We start from the raw sequence: 16719 nt of genomic DNA, 5'->3' as shown, positions 1-16719 counted from the left end.
GAGCGTATCAAAATTAATATCATTCTATGTGTTACTACTTTTAGGATAAATTTCCTTTTATTGCATGTTTTATAGCTCCATGTAGTGGTTACTAGTATTTACATGCGATGTAGCCGTGTACAACTATTGGTGATGCTACTCAGCTTTTCTGTAAGTTAAGAATAAATTGTTATTTTGCTTTGTTATTATTGCATCCATATATATATATATATATATATATTCTCATCATAGTATCACTCTAGTACACATAGAAAGCTTGTTTGCATAGGGTTACACAAATTTCTTGGGGTTGGGGGGGGGGTGGAGAAAGTTCGAAATCAAGCATTTGGTAGAAAGAAAGATTTTCCTGGGCATGGTGGGTGCCTACAACCTCCCACTCTCGTAACCTGATACGGACCCAAATCTCTGGAACAAACCAAATATAAAGTCAAATTTGAGGATTCAATATCCTCATCGGTATTAAGTTCGCTCACTCGAGCTCGATCCCTCGATCAGTATTGGGCTCTCCAATAAGGTTCTAGGTCCTTAATCCTAAGTGGTGACTCCAAATATCTTGTTTTCCCCATCCCCTTCATGTCATCGACAATAAAAGAGATGAAAAATTCCCTAACAACCTCGGAAAGAGGAGTGTGGAAAGATAAAGAAGAAACCGGCTCTACCGCTATAATGGAGAGATGAATCGCAACCGCGAGAGAGAAAAATGAGATCATCTCCGAAAGGGGCGAGAAGAAGGAATCATTTTTCGATCTTTGTCCTCACACAATGATATACCAAATATTCAATTATTTAATTTTATTTTATTTCATAGCTTGAATTCTAAGTAAGTTATATCTATCCCTTAATAGTTGAGTTAATTGAGGGATTTTGGGTCCTAAAGCCATTGCTTCCTCAATGGGAGGATGGCATTGCTTGGTTATAAACATGGTACTCTTGGTCCTCTCTTTATCCCATGTTTGTATGTTTTTACCCCCACTACTGAGATACATGAAGAGAGAGAGGGAGAGAGAGAAAATCTTATGGTTCCATGGCCTGCATTATAGGGCATCCTCAGCGATGGCTCAGAAGAATCATTAATTCCATGGTGAACAGTACATTTTCGTACACTATTTCATGTGTTTATTTTTATTCAAGATCTAAATAGGCTAGATAATACGTTTATGGCATTTTGGGGACGTATAAATCCCACATGGAACCTTGTGCAATTTCACTACATAGACTATACGAGCAGGCTTGTGGATAATGAAGTTTTTCTCCTTTCCTGCAACTGCCTAATTAATTTGGAGGAAAAGAAAAGGTTCCAACTCTAATGGAACTCATCCATTACTACTAGGAGAATTGTCATGCTAGAAACGTTGGTGGATGGTAGCATTACACTCCTCGTATGGATAGAGAGGATACAGAGGATCTGGACTTGCTGGAAACTGGAATTTTTTTTTTCATAACCCTATTGAGTCTGGACTCCAAACATCAGTCACAGAAGTGTAGCATCCCATTTGAAGAAGCTAGCTATATAAACTGAAGAGATCATAAATTAAGCTGATATATTATTGATGTTCATTAATTTATATTAAGGGTACACATTAGAACTATGGAATATTAGTACTTTCCCCCTATTATATGCATATAAAGAGAGAGAGAGAGAGAGAGAGAGAGAGAGAGAGAGAGAGAGAGAGAGAGAGAGGGGGGGGGGTGGGGATTACTTGCTGCCATTACATATTAGGAAATACAAAGAAGTATACATCTCCAAGGTGTCCACATACGCGTACTTTATTTATAAGGATACCATGCATGCATTGTTCCAAGTAGTGCTGAAGTGGCTGTCAATCACTCTCTCCCCTGTAAAAAGGACGATATTCCCATTGCATTTTCCCTTCACAAAAATTGATTCAAGTTTTAACTTTTAGTACGCAAATCTTTTAATATCAAGTACGTATGCGATTTTTTTTCCTAAAGTTCAATAAAAGTATGATAAGAATGAGAGCATAAAAGGATCTATTTTGATCTCTATTCCATCTTCGGCATGGCCATTAGCAGAACATAAATCTAAAACAAAAATCAACTTCAAATTACATGAATCATATCTAGGCCTCAGCTGAAAGTCCCAACTTAAAATAATAATAATAATAATAATAATAATAATAATAAAATAAATAAATAAAAGATATATTATAATAGTAATAATAATAATAATACATTTAGAAGAAAAAAATACATGCCGAAGGATATTTAATTCAAAATATGGATAAAATTTGAAAATTGAAAAGAAAAAATTAAAATGCATGAACCAACAAGACAAAGAAGCCACCGTAAAAGACTGGGAGAGAGATGTCATCTGTAGAGAGAATACATGGTTCTTTAGAAATAAGAAATCAGATACAACTACATGTCACGCATTAAAATGATAGGTTCGCCGTTAAGTTATGGCTTAACTTCATGATGACCATGAGTTTTATCCTGAACATCTTCTGCATCTTAACTTCCAACATATGCTTAACTCCAAGAACATGCCACAGATGTCATGTCGTTAGAAAATGAGAGAGAGAGAGAGAGAGAGAGAGGACTTTAACGCGGAGGAAAATCAGTATGACCTTCAACAAGGGTGGCAGGTTTTGTAGTAGGGAAATTAACTAGTCGTGTGTGTGTGTTAGGGTGAATCGGATGGGTCGGGCTGATTTCAGTCGGGTTTAATCGGGTTTGATCATTTGGAAGGCTTGCACCGTGAAATCTCATTTAAGTAAATGGGCTTACCTTTGGGGGGCATAGTATGGTTTATAATTGGTCGATCGGTGTTAGGCTTTAATCAGACTTCTTTAAACGGGCCTTAATCGGGTTAGGAACCTATTAAAGTCTAAACGGACTCTAAACGGGCTTTAAACGTGCCTATCCTAAAATTCTTTTCTTTATGAAAAAGAGAAATAATATGAGATTATGGCTGTTCTTACAAAGAAAAAGAAGTGATTATGACCTTTACAACTTACAAAATAAAACTTAATTAAATCAAATCCTATTACAAAGCAACGGGTAAGAAAGCTTAACTTGTTTCTTACTGCCTAGGTAATAGGAAAGTTCTTGCAATCCAAGTTGACGCATTTTTTTTTTTCCTTCTGGGTTAAACACACTTTCCTCTCCCCAACCACCACACACCCTACCCCACCCCACCCCAACCCAACCCAACCCAACCCACCCAACCCACCCACCCAAAAAAAAAAAAAAATCCGAACCAAGAAAAAAAAAAAGGTCTTTAAAAGGTGATTCACTTCCATTACCCAAGTGACACATAACTTCAGTTCTACGCAACACTCTGCGGGGGGAAGGTTACCTTGGATGCCCGTGTACAGTTTTTTTAAAAGGGGTGTTATGAAAAACACGTGAATCTAGTGCATAGTACAGTGGTGTGCTACAGTGTTTAGTGTGAAAAACCCGCGCGGGAAACTTAAACCCATTCAAATATTACACCCAGTTTTGGACTTGGTAGAAGAATCTCGTCCATTACAATAACACAAAGGTAATTTGTGCTAAGGATAACTAAGTTAGGGTTGTATGAAATTAAGTGCAATTCCATGAAGCTGATTTTATGTAATCCATGAGAAATGAAAAATAAACATTTAAAAAAAAAAAAGTTCTTCATTCTAATATTTTATGGCTTACCTTCCATTTCCTTCCTAGCCTTCTCGAGTTCCGGCCTAAGCCTATCAGGAAATGCAAGATGAAAGAGTATGATAAAAATGATAAGGAGAATGATAATAAGAATAAGAATAATGTTGATCATTGCGTGAAAACAAGAGAAACAAGGAGAAGAAGAAGCAGAAGGAGAATGAGGTTGCACGAACCACAGAGGGACGTGGTAGCCTTAAATAGACAAAAGGAACAATTAATTAAGTGTAACCTCGTTTCTCAAGGTTGCAAAAATGAGCTCTTAACCTCTATAGACTGTTCAACTGGTCATTGCCCAGTACTAACAGTATTCTGAATTCCACTTGTCGATCACCAATGTAAGGTAGCTCTGGGCATCACTTAGGTGTAAAGCGACGTCGTAGGCTTAAATAGACAAAAGGAACAATTAATTAAGTGTAACCTCGTTTCTCCAGGTTGCAAAAACTGAGCTCTTAACCTTTATAGACTGTTCAACTGGTCATTGCCCAGTACTAACAGTATTCTAAATTCCACTTGTCGATCACCAATGTAAGGTAGTTCTGGGCATCACTTAGGTGTCACTGTCTTAACCCACCTCGTGAAGTCCTTGATAGTTCCTTTTTGATAGTTACTATCGAAAAGAAGAAAGAAAAACAAAAAGGTAGTTCTGGGCATCCCTGGTCTTCCGGTTGAAGGGTAGTTCAGATTTGACAGATTGAAGAAGCTAATAGCAAAACAGACAAAAGAGAATAATAACAATTAGTAATGGACCATGCAGTAAAGCTGGGCTGGCTTTGCTATCTCCCCTTCGGTAGCTAAGCCTAAAACTTGTCTTGTATGAAACAGAATATAAAAGTGGGGAAGGCTTCTGATGTCAACGTCAGGAAAGATGGAGAGAGCCAGCAGAAGGGGGACCCCATTTCTTGTTACGTGTCGTTGATGGGTTTGCATCTTTTCACAGTCCCCGCTACAGCACCTTCGAGCTGTACAACTTCTTAGTTGTTTGGAGTTTGTGGATTGTTTACAAGCACTCAGTCCTGTGCTTTAATTATAGCACTATACATTAACAGGAACTTAGAATTTATCTTAGTAGTCCTTTACCATCTCTTCCTCTTTATTTTATTTTATTTATTTATTTATTTTTTTGGGATAAGGCTGTTCCATCTCTTCCAGACTACTACTACTCACATCAAAACGCGTGCTACATAAGGCCCAAACTTTCCCAATACTAATGAGCATCTCAGTTGTACGCTAGGGGTTTCAGTACCTGGATTATACTTATCTACACCCTTTAAGTAGGTTTTAAATTGTTATGATGACCTGTTATTTTGAGGTATGTACATGTTAATTCTGCCAAATTTTATGCATGGATATTGGTTTATAATGTTGATATCAATTGTTAGAGGGAATCCGATCATGCAGTGGAAAAGATTCGATCAAGTATCTTTTGCATTCAAAATCATTGATAAAAAATTAATTAGTTGCAAATGAAAGGGTTTATTTTAGAATTGCAAGTGAAGTTCCTCCTCTTAATAATAGTTTTCCACAATCAAGGAACAAGAGGAATCGATTCCTTCAACTCCTTGAATTAACCTTAATCTCCAATTCTTGAACTTTCTCTCTCTATTTTCTCTCCCTAATTTTCTGAAAGCTCACCAAAAAGGGAGATAGAGAGAGAGAGGAAGTAGTAATTGTATATCCCTCTTTATTTCCTTTGTATGCTTTTATATAAATCCCAAAGATAAGGATTAATTGCCTTGTTTGACTAAGTTTAAGATTCTTTAATGGAACTTTCATTTTCAGTGAGGGAACAATCTACGAAAAGATTCTAATTCCAAGTTTTCTACTAAATAGGGAAAAGGTAGGATAAAAAAAAAAAAGAGATATTATTTAACTTATAATTGTCTCTCCAAATATTTTATCAAATTAAATATATGGAGTAATAATTATTTGGCCAAAAAAATTAAACCATTAAATTCCCTTAAATTACTAAAGTTAATAAACAACCTTTACTGCATAATTCGCTGTCCACTAAACAGTATTGCACAATTATTATATGGCCTATATTTTAAGTACTACCAAACCCCAATTCACTATATGTCCGTACCGAGATTCTGTAATGATGATCAGACACAAAAACGTTTTGAAATTTTTTTCAAATAATAATAATAATAATAATAAAATAAATCTTGAAACCATTTATAAAATAATAACTGGATCCAACTTTCCATCCAATTAAACACAAGCATTCTCTCTTTTTTATTTTCCCCAATTAAAGGCATTGATTCCTTGTTGAGCATCTCTTTCTTTTATGGTACAATACTACTAACCCAATATGTCCATATATAGTCCGAGGTACATCAACCATTGGTATGATAAAACCCATGATGTGTTCCCACAACGATAAGGACCTTTTAGGTCAATGGATCGACGAAAAGTAACTAGTAAAAATTCCATTCTTCTACATCTAACAGTAACATATGTGAGATTGACAAGTGATTCAATTCAATATACATACCATATGTGTGCTTGCATATGTGCTTTGGAGTCAACATTCCTAGCAGCACATAATGCAACAACCATTTGAATAGAGTGTCCAGCCCTATCCCTAGTCAAAAAAGTTTTAGATGAAAACCTAAAGACAAACATACAATTATCAGGTGTACATAAAAATAAAGACTTATATTAAATGAACCGGATTGATAGACATACATTTCTAACAATCCCACTTGTACATTAATGTGAATCTCCCATATGCTTTACACCCATAGATTCCACACATTTCAAAAATGCATTAGGTGCTAAACCTTTGGCGATGGGATCTGACACATTGTTCGCTCAGTCAACCTTCATGATAGCTACATCACCTTGGTGAACGATCTCCCTTATCAGGTGATACTTACATTGCACATAATTTTTTCTCTGAGGAGCCCTAGGCTCCTTCACTTGAGCTATTGCCCCTTTTTTTGGCACAATATAATGAAATACGATTCTTAATCAGCTCGGGAACAACTTCGAGACCACTCAAGAATTTCATCAACCAACCTACTTCTTTGGCTGCATCACTATGGAGAAGAGGACCGATCAAGATTTGTAACCAGGTTATTTGGTTCCAGCGATGGAGACCAGATTCAATATTCATGAAAACAGGTGTCGGAGAAGCTAGTATGGACTTGATTCCCTAAATTGCCGTTGGAGTAATAGCATGAGAAGATTTTACTTTTACTATCCATGGCCAAGGCAGTTGGGCAACCTATGGCTCTAGATAAAAGAACTGCAAATTCTTTGATGGGGAACTATGCCCGTGTTCTAATTGAATTGGAGACAGGATGTAAACGAGTGGAGGAAATTCAAGTTGAACGCAAAGAATTAAAGCAGTGCATAATTTATGAGGATTCAATTGGTTCCTGTAGCTTTGTAAGAAGCTGGGGTATTCGATTGATCAATGTAGAGAAAAGAAGAGGAAGGATGCGAGTAATCAAGGCCAAATTGCTGGTATTCTAGGAGCTTTGTTTGTTGACATTAATGGTGGTTCTCCACGGCAGCCAAACACAGTCGGCTCCAGTGACTCAGTGAGGGGTGGTTTCAGAGAAAGGGCATGGAAAGGAATATTCCCACATCTCAAGGAAGGGGGATCTCCTACCTTATTGGGAGGTCAACATACCTATGAACAAAATATCTCTCGGTCAGAGAGATTGCACCATGATTGTAACTTTGAAAATGGAAATTTGGAAGTTGTGATTCCCTTTATTCAAGGGTAGGGTGTGGTGGATGTCAGATCATGAGAGTGGGGATGGTTCATATGAAAATGGGTCAGACTACTCTGAAGAGGAGAAAGTAGATGAACATGTTCAACAACACAATATGGGGTAGGGGCTGGAGAAATGCAACTCTAAAATGATGCATAAGATAATGAAAAAACAAAACAAACAATGCATACAAATTTACGAGGTTCGGCAATGTTGCCTACGTCCCCGGTGAGATGAGATCCTACTTTACTATCAATGAAAATAGGGTTACAATGCTTGTCCCTCACACCTCTCAGTATTGCTTGCATTACAGAGAAAGAAACCATCGCTACAAATATATAGCGGAATCGCCATCTTGCCTGTCGAGGCCCTGCACTAGTACTCACCGGATTAAACTGTGACGGATTACAAGACATCACACACCAACAGGGGTTAGCTACCGATCTGGTGCATGAGTATGGGATGCAGGTTAGGAGTGGGGTTTCTGCTGACATGGATGGAGGAAGCTGTCAGGGCCAGGGAAGTCGCCAACATACTAGCTCTGGGTATTTGGTGCTCAAGTCAATAACTCCTAACTAGTTGCAAGGGGGGGGGGGGCGATTGTTCTACACCCCTATGGTAAGAGTCAAGGGAATGGAATCCCAAGGATAGGTTTGACAATACCCACCTAAGGTGAAATTTTTCACCTCTACCCCTAAGATTCTATTCCCTTGGCTGGTAACAAGGGTTTTAGCTACTTGGCTGTAGCCCAGGCAATAGCCAAGTTTTGTTCCTAGGATTCTGCATATTGACGAAGCTATGCGTAGGGACACTAATGAGGGTGTGATTGTCGCTAAGCGCCAAAAATGTAATTTTTCCCCTTTAATCAACACCATCAAAGAAAAAATTTATTAATCAAAGAAAGTACTATATAAATCAGACTTGACTACCTTGGAAATACTATCCGGATATGCTTTATTACAGTCCCATGGAGAGGAGGACATGATTGAAAATAAGCTAAGTGATGTGTTGCAAAATTTGAGCATCATAGAGTATACAAATGCTACCATTGAAAAAAAAATCGACCAATTGCTGGCAAATTTCCAAAATCGCCGTCAAAATTACTTTAGGCTGATGTAATTCTCTAGGAAGAATAATTAATAGCTTCCCTAGGCATATTATGGATCACCAATCCATTACACCAGATAACGTGGTTGACACAATCAAGTCCCAATCAATCACATTATCTAGAGCTCCTCATCTCAAGTTGTTAGATAGCTAAGAAACTTTTATCTTATGTGACCAACACTTATCTCATGTAGCCAATGTTTATCAAATGTAACCATCTCACACTGCCTATAAATACAAACACTGTAAACCCATCGTAGCTATGGGAATACAATTATCCAAGTATTTGATCTTACATGGTATTAGAGCAACCAAACTTAAGCTTCTAGCAACCAAACATCCTTTACTGCAAGCCCTCATTTCTGCTCTCACACCATCATCTATTGAACCAACATCATACACCATTGCCAGTAAGGATGCCAAGTGGTGTGCAGCCATAAGTGAAGAATTTGACGCTTTCATGCGTAATGAAACTTGGAACATCGTTCCTCCTCGGCCCTCCATGTATCATGTCGGCAACAAGTGGGTTTTTTTGCATCAAACACCATTCTAATGACTCTGTTTCTTGCTATAAAGCTTGCTTTGTCGCAAAGGGCTTCCATCAACACGAAGGTATCGACTACTTTGACACATTCAGTGCAATCGTCAAGCCATCCACCATCCGGACTGTTCTCTCACTTGCCATATCTAAAGGATGGTCCTTACATCAGCTTGATGTACAAAATGCCTTCCTTCATAAAACCTTGGACGAAGAAGTCTTTATGACTTAGCCACAGGGATTCATTGATCCGGATTTTCCCCAACATGTCTGTAATCTTAAAAGAGCTCTCTATGGATTGAAACAGGACCCCATGCATGGGCTCATCAGCTTGGTACATTCTGGCATCTCATGCGTTTAAGGCTTCTCCTTCTGATACTGCTATGTATGTGCGACTATCCTCCCCACAATAATTATTCATCTTGGTCTATATTGATGACATCATTGTCACTGGCACCTGTCCAACTACCATTCAATAACTTATCAATTCTCTTGGCAACGAATTGCAATCAAGGACATTGGTGATCTCCACTTCTTCCTCGGTATTGAGGCAACTTGCACTTCAAATGGACTTTATCTCTCCCAATCGTACATCTTTGATCTCCTATGCAAAGTCAACATGGATGGTGCCAAGCCCTTACTGACCCTATGCTCTACCATTTCCCTATCCCACAATGGGGGCTCCTCATTTCATGATCATACTCTCTATCACAGTACAATGGGGGCCCTTCAATACCTCACCATGACCCATCATGATATAGCATTTTTTGTAAATAAAGTATGTCAATTCATGCATTCCCCTACATCAGACCATTGGACGGCAGTCAAGAGAATTCTTCTCTATCTTAAGGACATGATTGATCTCGGCATCCATATCAACCCCCTCCTCCACCTTCCAATTGCAAGCATACACTGATGCTGATTGGGCTGGATGCCCTGATGATCGACGTTCCACAAGTGGGTATTGCATCTACCTTGGTCCAAACCTTATTTCTTAGAGTTTGAAAAAGCACACATAGTAGCTCGGTCTTCAACAAAATCAGAATACAAGGGCCTTGCCAATACATTGGCCAAGCTCTTATGGCTGCAACAATTGCTTCTTGATCTTGGAATTTTATTGTCTCCACCTATCCTCTATTGCGAAAAAAATCTAAAGACGAAAAAATGGGAAAGCAGAGGAGTTGCAATGGCCGTGGCGAAGAGATTGCAGCCTAGGTTTGATTTGTAGGTCCAATTGATTTCCGGGAACGGGAATGGGGAGACACTTTTTTGCTGATCCCAATCACTTTCTTTCCGGCGTCAGTGGTGAAAACTGAAACTCTATTGTATGAAAAACCCACCCTAATTTACATTCATTTAAACAAAAAAAAATATATATATATATACAATAACAGTACATTTTCTTTACAATATTGCCCTTGTGTTGGACAATTGTGCATAGAACCTATTACCCTCCCGCAATTTGAGCTGGGTTGGAACAGACACTCAAATTGGATTGCAGCCATTGGAATCGAGCAGTGGAAAGACCCTTGGTAAAAATATCAATGAACTACTTCTCTGTGGGAAGGAATGAGATTTTTTGTTCACCTCTTGCAACCTTTTCACGAATAAAATGATAATCTATATCAACATGTTTTGTGCATGAATGCATAACCGGATTAGCCACAAGATAAGTTGTGCCAATGTTGTCACAATGCACAATAACTGGATGTTGGAGAAAGATGCCGAGTTCACGAAGCAAACTTTTGATCCAACAAGTGTCCTTGATTGCATACGCAATGGCACGATATTTAGATTCCATACTGGACCGTGCTACCGTAGATTGTTTCTTAGTGAACCAAGAAATAAGGTTTCGCCCAAGAAAAATACAATAGCCAGTGGTAGATTGCCTAGTGTTTGGGAAGCCAACCCAATCAACATCTGAATAGGCAGTAATGTTCGTCGACAAGGATCGTGTGAGATGAATCCCATATTGTAGAGTGCCTTTCAGGTAACGTAGAATCCTTTTCACAACTTGGAAGTGAACCTCACATGATGCATGCATATATTGACATACAAGATTAACCACAAATGAAAGATCAGGTCTCGTAAAGGTCCAGTATTGTAATGCACCCACTATACTTCTTTACTCCGTAGGATCGAACAAAAGTGAACATATCTTTAGACAAATGATTCTTTTGTACAACTGGAGTAGACACAGATTTAAAATTAGACATATTAGTCAGTTGTACGAGGTCAATAGCATGTTTTTGTTGAGATAAGAACAACCCATTTGATGTAGAAGTAGCATGGATCCTAAGAAAATAATAAAGATTGCCAAGGTCGGTCATGGCAAATTCAAAATTTAAAGCATTGATAATGGACTTTCTTAAAGCCCTACTTGGACGGGATAAATTGGAAGATAACTCATAACTTCAGAGAGGCAAATGCTATTATAGATTTTTTAGCTAGAGATGCAGCCCAAATTGGTGCTTTAGCGTCAAATGTTGCTCTCCCTGGGCATTTTGTGGAGCTCTTAGCAGAGATGCTAATAGAAGACCAAATTATAGATTCACCGAGTGCAGTTCTCCCTCTCCCTGCTGATGGCAATGCTGAAGCTGGGGATGGGGAAACCGCTGTTTATTTCCTCTGGTTCTTTCTTGCTTTGATCTTCTACTTGTATTTGGATCATATTTTTTGAATAAAATCATATTTTTAGTGAAAAAAAATGGACTGAAGCAAATGTGAAGTAGACGTTGTTAATAGGATATCATCAACATACAATAACAGTACTACTATACTGTTAACGATCCAAAGAATAAACATTGAGTTATCAGCTTGAATGCAAGAGAAGCCATATTCTACAATATACTTGGTGAACTGTTGAAACCACGCACGTGGGGCTTGTTTGAGCCCATACAAAGCACGTTGAAGCTTGCATACGTGTGTAGGGTGATCGGGATGGACAAAACCTTGTGGTTGGGTCATACATACTTCTTCTGTGAGTAATCCATGTAAAAATGCATTCGTGATGTCTAAGTTGACGAATCAGCAAGGATTTGGATATTGCCAAGGATAAAACTGTACGGATGGTGATGGGATTGACAACCGGAGCGAAGGTTTCATCATATTCAAGTCCCGATTGTTGATTGGATCCCTTGGCCACCAACCGTGCTTTGTAACGCTCTATAGTTCCATCAGCTTTGTGTTTGATCTTGAACACCCATTTGGACCCTATAACATTTTATTTGGTGGAAGAGGCATCAATTCCCATGTGTTATTGATCAGCAAGGCATTGTATTCTAAAGCCATGGCTTCCTTCCATTGAGGAAACATATTTACAATAGTAAAGGATGTTGGTTCAAAAGTCGGGGTTGAATTGAGAGACATAAGGGAAGGGAGAACACGAGGTTTACGGGTGCTATCTTGGTTACGTGTAACCATATGGTGTATATGCAATGGAAGTATCGATGCTCGGTCAAAGGAGAGTGGGGTCATGATATATGGTTGGGTAGAAATTGTTGTAGGTGATAGAGATAAGGTAGGAGGCATTGAGGTTGAAGGAGCAAAGTAGGAGTATTTAGGGGAGGAGAATTTGAATTGTGATTTTGTGCATTGACAAGTGGAGGGTGGATAGGATTTGTTAAAGAGGAGAGAGAAACATTAGGAGTAGTTATAGGGGTGAGAGAATGTTGCGAGAAAGTGGAGGAGTTGATGGGATTGGGTGAGAAGGATGGAGTCATAACTGTGCATGGATTTAGGAAGTTAGAAGAAGAGGGAAACTAGAACGGTTGTGGGCTCCTAGTCAGAATTTCAAAATAAGGAAATTGATCCTCAAAAAATTTGACGTGGCGAGAAATTAAAATCTTGTTGGTTGAGAGATCAAGACATCAGTAAGCCCGATAATTTTGGGCATAACCGAGGAATAAGTAATGAGTAGAGCGTGGAGCCAACTTCTGTTTTGCATTAGCCATTTAATTGGGATAGCAAGAACATCCAAACACCCGTAAGAAGCTATAATCAGGGGCAGTGTGAAAGATTAATTGGTGTGGTATTTGAAATTTAATGGCGGAAGACGGGAACATGTTTAACACATGTACAACAGTAGTAAGAGCTTCAATCCAGAAGATGGGAGGCAAATGAGCATGGAAGAGAAGGCACTGAACCATATTTGAGATGGTACAATGTCGGCACTCGATAATACCATTTTGTAGTGGTGTGCGGGGGGCAGATTTCGGATTTGAATACCATTTGTATCTAAAAATGATTGAAATTTTGAATCAATATATTCACCACCGCCATCACACTAGGAAAAGATTATTTTATGTTGAAGTATATTTTCAACCTTGGCCTTAAAAACAACAAATGTAGGATAGGCATCAGATTTATGTTTCAAGCGAAAAACCCAAGTGTAATCGGAGTAATCATCCACAAATACAATGTAATATTAGAATGCTGAAAAAGAAGCTACAGGGGATGACCATAAATTAGAATGAATTAATTGTAGAGGTTGTGTGGACCGAGAAGGGGACACTGAGAAAGGCAATCTCGTGCTCTTCGTAGTCTCACACGCATTACAAATGATGTTTGAACATGTATTGAAAACAGGTAGTAAATGGGATCGAGTCACAGAAGCTAAAATGGGTTGACTGTGATGGCCCAGGTGGTTGTGCCACATTAAGGATGGAACCCGAACATCGGTGAGAGCAGTCTAATCGGAACAAACACGAGCAATGCTTGGTGGAATAGGATAGAGGGAGCTCTTGCTATTGCAAGGATGGAGCGGTGTTTTCGTCGCATAATCCTTGAGAGAAAAACCAAATGAATCAAAATAAAGAGACATTATTATCAGATGCAAATTTCTTAACAAAAAGTAAATTTTTCTTGAAATCAAGAACAAGCACATATTTGAGTTGAAAACGATGAGTGGGAGTATGAAAGTAAGCATGGCCAGTATGAGCAATACGCAAGCGATTACCATTACCCAAAAGAATTTTGTCAGGACCATAGTAACGTGATTTGGTATAAGGAGTACCTTCAGATGGGGTCATGTGGGTCGGGGCTCCTGTGTTTGGATACCAAGAGTGATCAATGAGTGATTGAGTGTTCATGGCCGCAAAAGAGGTTGGGAGATCATCGGCTGCATAAGCCCCTTTCCCCTCTTGTTTAGAATCTCTTTCTTTTTCTGCATTTGGCAAGAAGGGTTCAAGAATGGAAGGGATAATGGAATTTTTCAAACAAGTCCAAATCAACCTTCCTCTTCTAGATGCCATAAATTAAGTTCTAGCTTATGCTAAGTTTTTGAAAGATTTATGTACTCAAAAGCGTAAGTTGAAGACCCACATTCCAAAAATTATCCATCTTACTGAGCAAGTAAGTGTTGTCCTATCCAATAAGCTTCCCCCTAAGCTTAAAGATCCAGAAGCACCTCTTATATCTTGCACCATTGGGAACCTTCCCATTGAGTGTGCTCTCCTTGATCTAGGGGCAAGTTAATATTTTTCCTAACTCAATTTGTGATCATTTTGGGTTTGGAGAATTGAAGCCTATAGAGGTTATTATCCAACTTGCTGACCGTTCAATCAAAGTCCTTAGAGGTTGTATTAATTAAGGTTGATGAGCTTTAATTTCCTGTGGATTTCCTGGTTCTTGACATGGAAGCACCTACTAATGGAAAACCACAGTAGATAATCTTAGGGCATCCGTTCTTGACCACGGCCAATGCATGCATCAATTATAGATCAGGTGCAATGGACATTTCCCTTGGTAATAAGAAGCTCCGATTGAACATCTTCAATGCTTCTTTAGGGCCCCAACATGAGGACGAGTGTTTCTCCGTTGATGTGATAGATGAGGTGGTAGCATAGTACAACCTAGTGATATTAGCAGATGATCCAGTGTAGCAGTGTTTGACCTTCTGTGGAGGTGATGATTTTGATATTGATTCTTATACTGCTGAGGTCAATGCTCTGTTAGATGCTCCTACCTTTTTCGATCGTCCTCCTTAGACTATCAAGTTTGAGTCCCTTCCTCCTTTGGCTGAGAAGCTAGCATTGAGTTCTATTGAGTCTCCACCAGTGTTAGAACTTAAACCATTGCCAGATTCATTGAAATATGCTTTCTTGGGATCGAATGAGATACTCCTTGTCATCATTGCTTCCAATTTGACACCTAATTAAGAAATCAAACTGTTGGATGTTCTCAATGAACATAAGGTTGTCATTGGATGATCCATTTCTGATTTGAAAGGTATTAGCCCATCAATTGTATGCATCGTATCTATTATGATGATGGAGCTAAACCTTTCCAGGATGTGCAAAAGAAATTGAATCCTAACATGCTCGAAGTTGTCAAGAAAGAGGTGGTGAAATAGTTAGATGTAGACATTATTTATCCCATCTCTTATAGCAAGTGGGTGAGTCTCACTCAAGTTGTGCCTAAGAAGTCGGGCATTACTGTCATTGAGAATGACCAGGGTGACAAGGTCCCTACTCGCACAACCACAGGTTGGCAGGTATGCATTGATTATCGGAAATTGAATTCTGTCACCCATAAAATCACTTTCCTTTGTTGTTCATTGATTACATACTAGAGAAATTAGTAGGCCAAAGCCATTTCTGTTTCTTAGATGGCTATTCAGGTTATAATCGGGTTGCTATATGTCCTGAAGACTAAGAGAAAACCATTTTCACGTGCCCTTATGGTACATTCGCTTTCTGACAGATGCCCTTTGGGTTATGTAATGCACCCGCTACCTTTCAGAGGTGCTTGATGTCTATCTGTTCTAACATGGTGGGAGATTTTCTCGAGGTTTTCATGGATGATTTCTCTGTATTTGGGTCTTCCTTTGATGAATGTCTCTTAAAACTGACCAAAGTTTTGAAACGTTGCATAGGGACAAATTTGATTCTGAGTTGGGAGAAGAGCCATTTCATGGTTCAAAACGGCATCATTCTAGGTCACATTGTGTCCAAACGTGGGATAGAGGTTGACAAGGCCAAGGTTGGGTTGATTGCCAAACTCCCACCTCCCACTTCTGTTCAGCAGGTCCGTTCATTTTTAGGCCATGCAGGCTTCTATAGGGGGTTCATTAAGGACTTCAGTTCTGTAGAGCCCTACTCTTTGAACCCAATTTATTGATCGGTTGGTTTGGTTGGTCTTGTAGGGTTTGAACCGAAATGGAATGATGCTGGTGCCTTGTGGTATATGATGGCAAGGGTGACATCAAATGCGGGATGGTCAGATAAGATTGAGTCGGTACCCCAAATGATCCACATGCCTAAGCCGTGTCCTTGCACATATCACAAGGTCATGTATGAGTAGAAAATGTACGTTATTGTATTTGAATGATTGAAACTTGATCCACAACACGTGGTGAGAGTGAAGTACGTGTGAAGACTTCATTTCCTCTAAAATACAGTAGGATTGGCTTGTTTGGCCAATTGGTGGGTGTCACCGATAGGTGCGAGACCCACCAGTGTGACTTACCTGTTGAGGTATTATGGACCCCAGCATGCCTGGCTTGGATGAGTGAGTGCATTTTGACCTCCTCGTCACAATGAGGTCTTATATGCTCGATGATGTCGACTACATCGTCAGAAACACAAATTAATGTGTTTTGGTCTATGAATGGGAAAAACCAAATAGGCCCTACAAGATATTTATGAACCAAAGTATAAGTAGCACTTAAAACCCCTTTTCTCTCTCCCATTT

The 16719-nt window shown here is 39.0% G+C and overlaps 1 long non-coding RNA gene across 1 annotated transcript; it reads right to left on the bottom strand.

The window, feature by feature from the left end:
* Positions 1-1511: 1511 nt before the first annotated feature.
* LOC122069727 lies at positions 1512-3818 on the bottom strand. Its single transcript, XR_006137524.1, has 2 exons — positions 3649-3818; positions 1512-1870 (listed from the first exon to the last, which is right to left on the bottom strand). It is a non-coding gene; the product is annotated as an uncharacterized LOC122069727 (long non-coding RNA).
* Between the last annotated feature and the right edge of the window lie 12901 nt (positions 3819-16719).

This window comes from Macadamia integrifolia, unplaced genomic scaffold, assembly GCF_013358625.1.
Source record: "Macadamia integrifolia cultivar HAES 741 unplaced genomic scaffold, SCU_Mint_v3 scaffold692, whole genome shotgun sequence".
Taxonomy (NCBI): Eukaryota; Viridiplantae; Streptophyta; class Magnoliopsida; order Proteales; family Proteaceae; genus Macadamia; species Macadamia integrifolia.
Note: the sequence above shows the minus strand (reverse complement) of the source record. Positions and strands in the feature narration are given on the sequence as shown.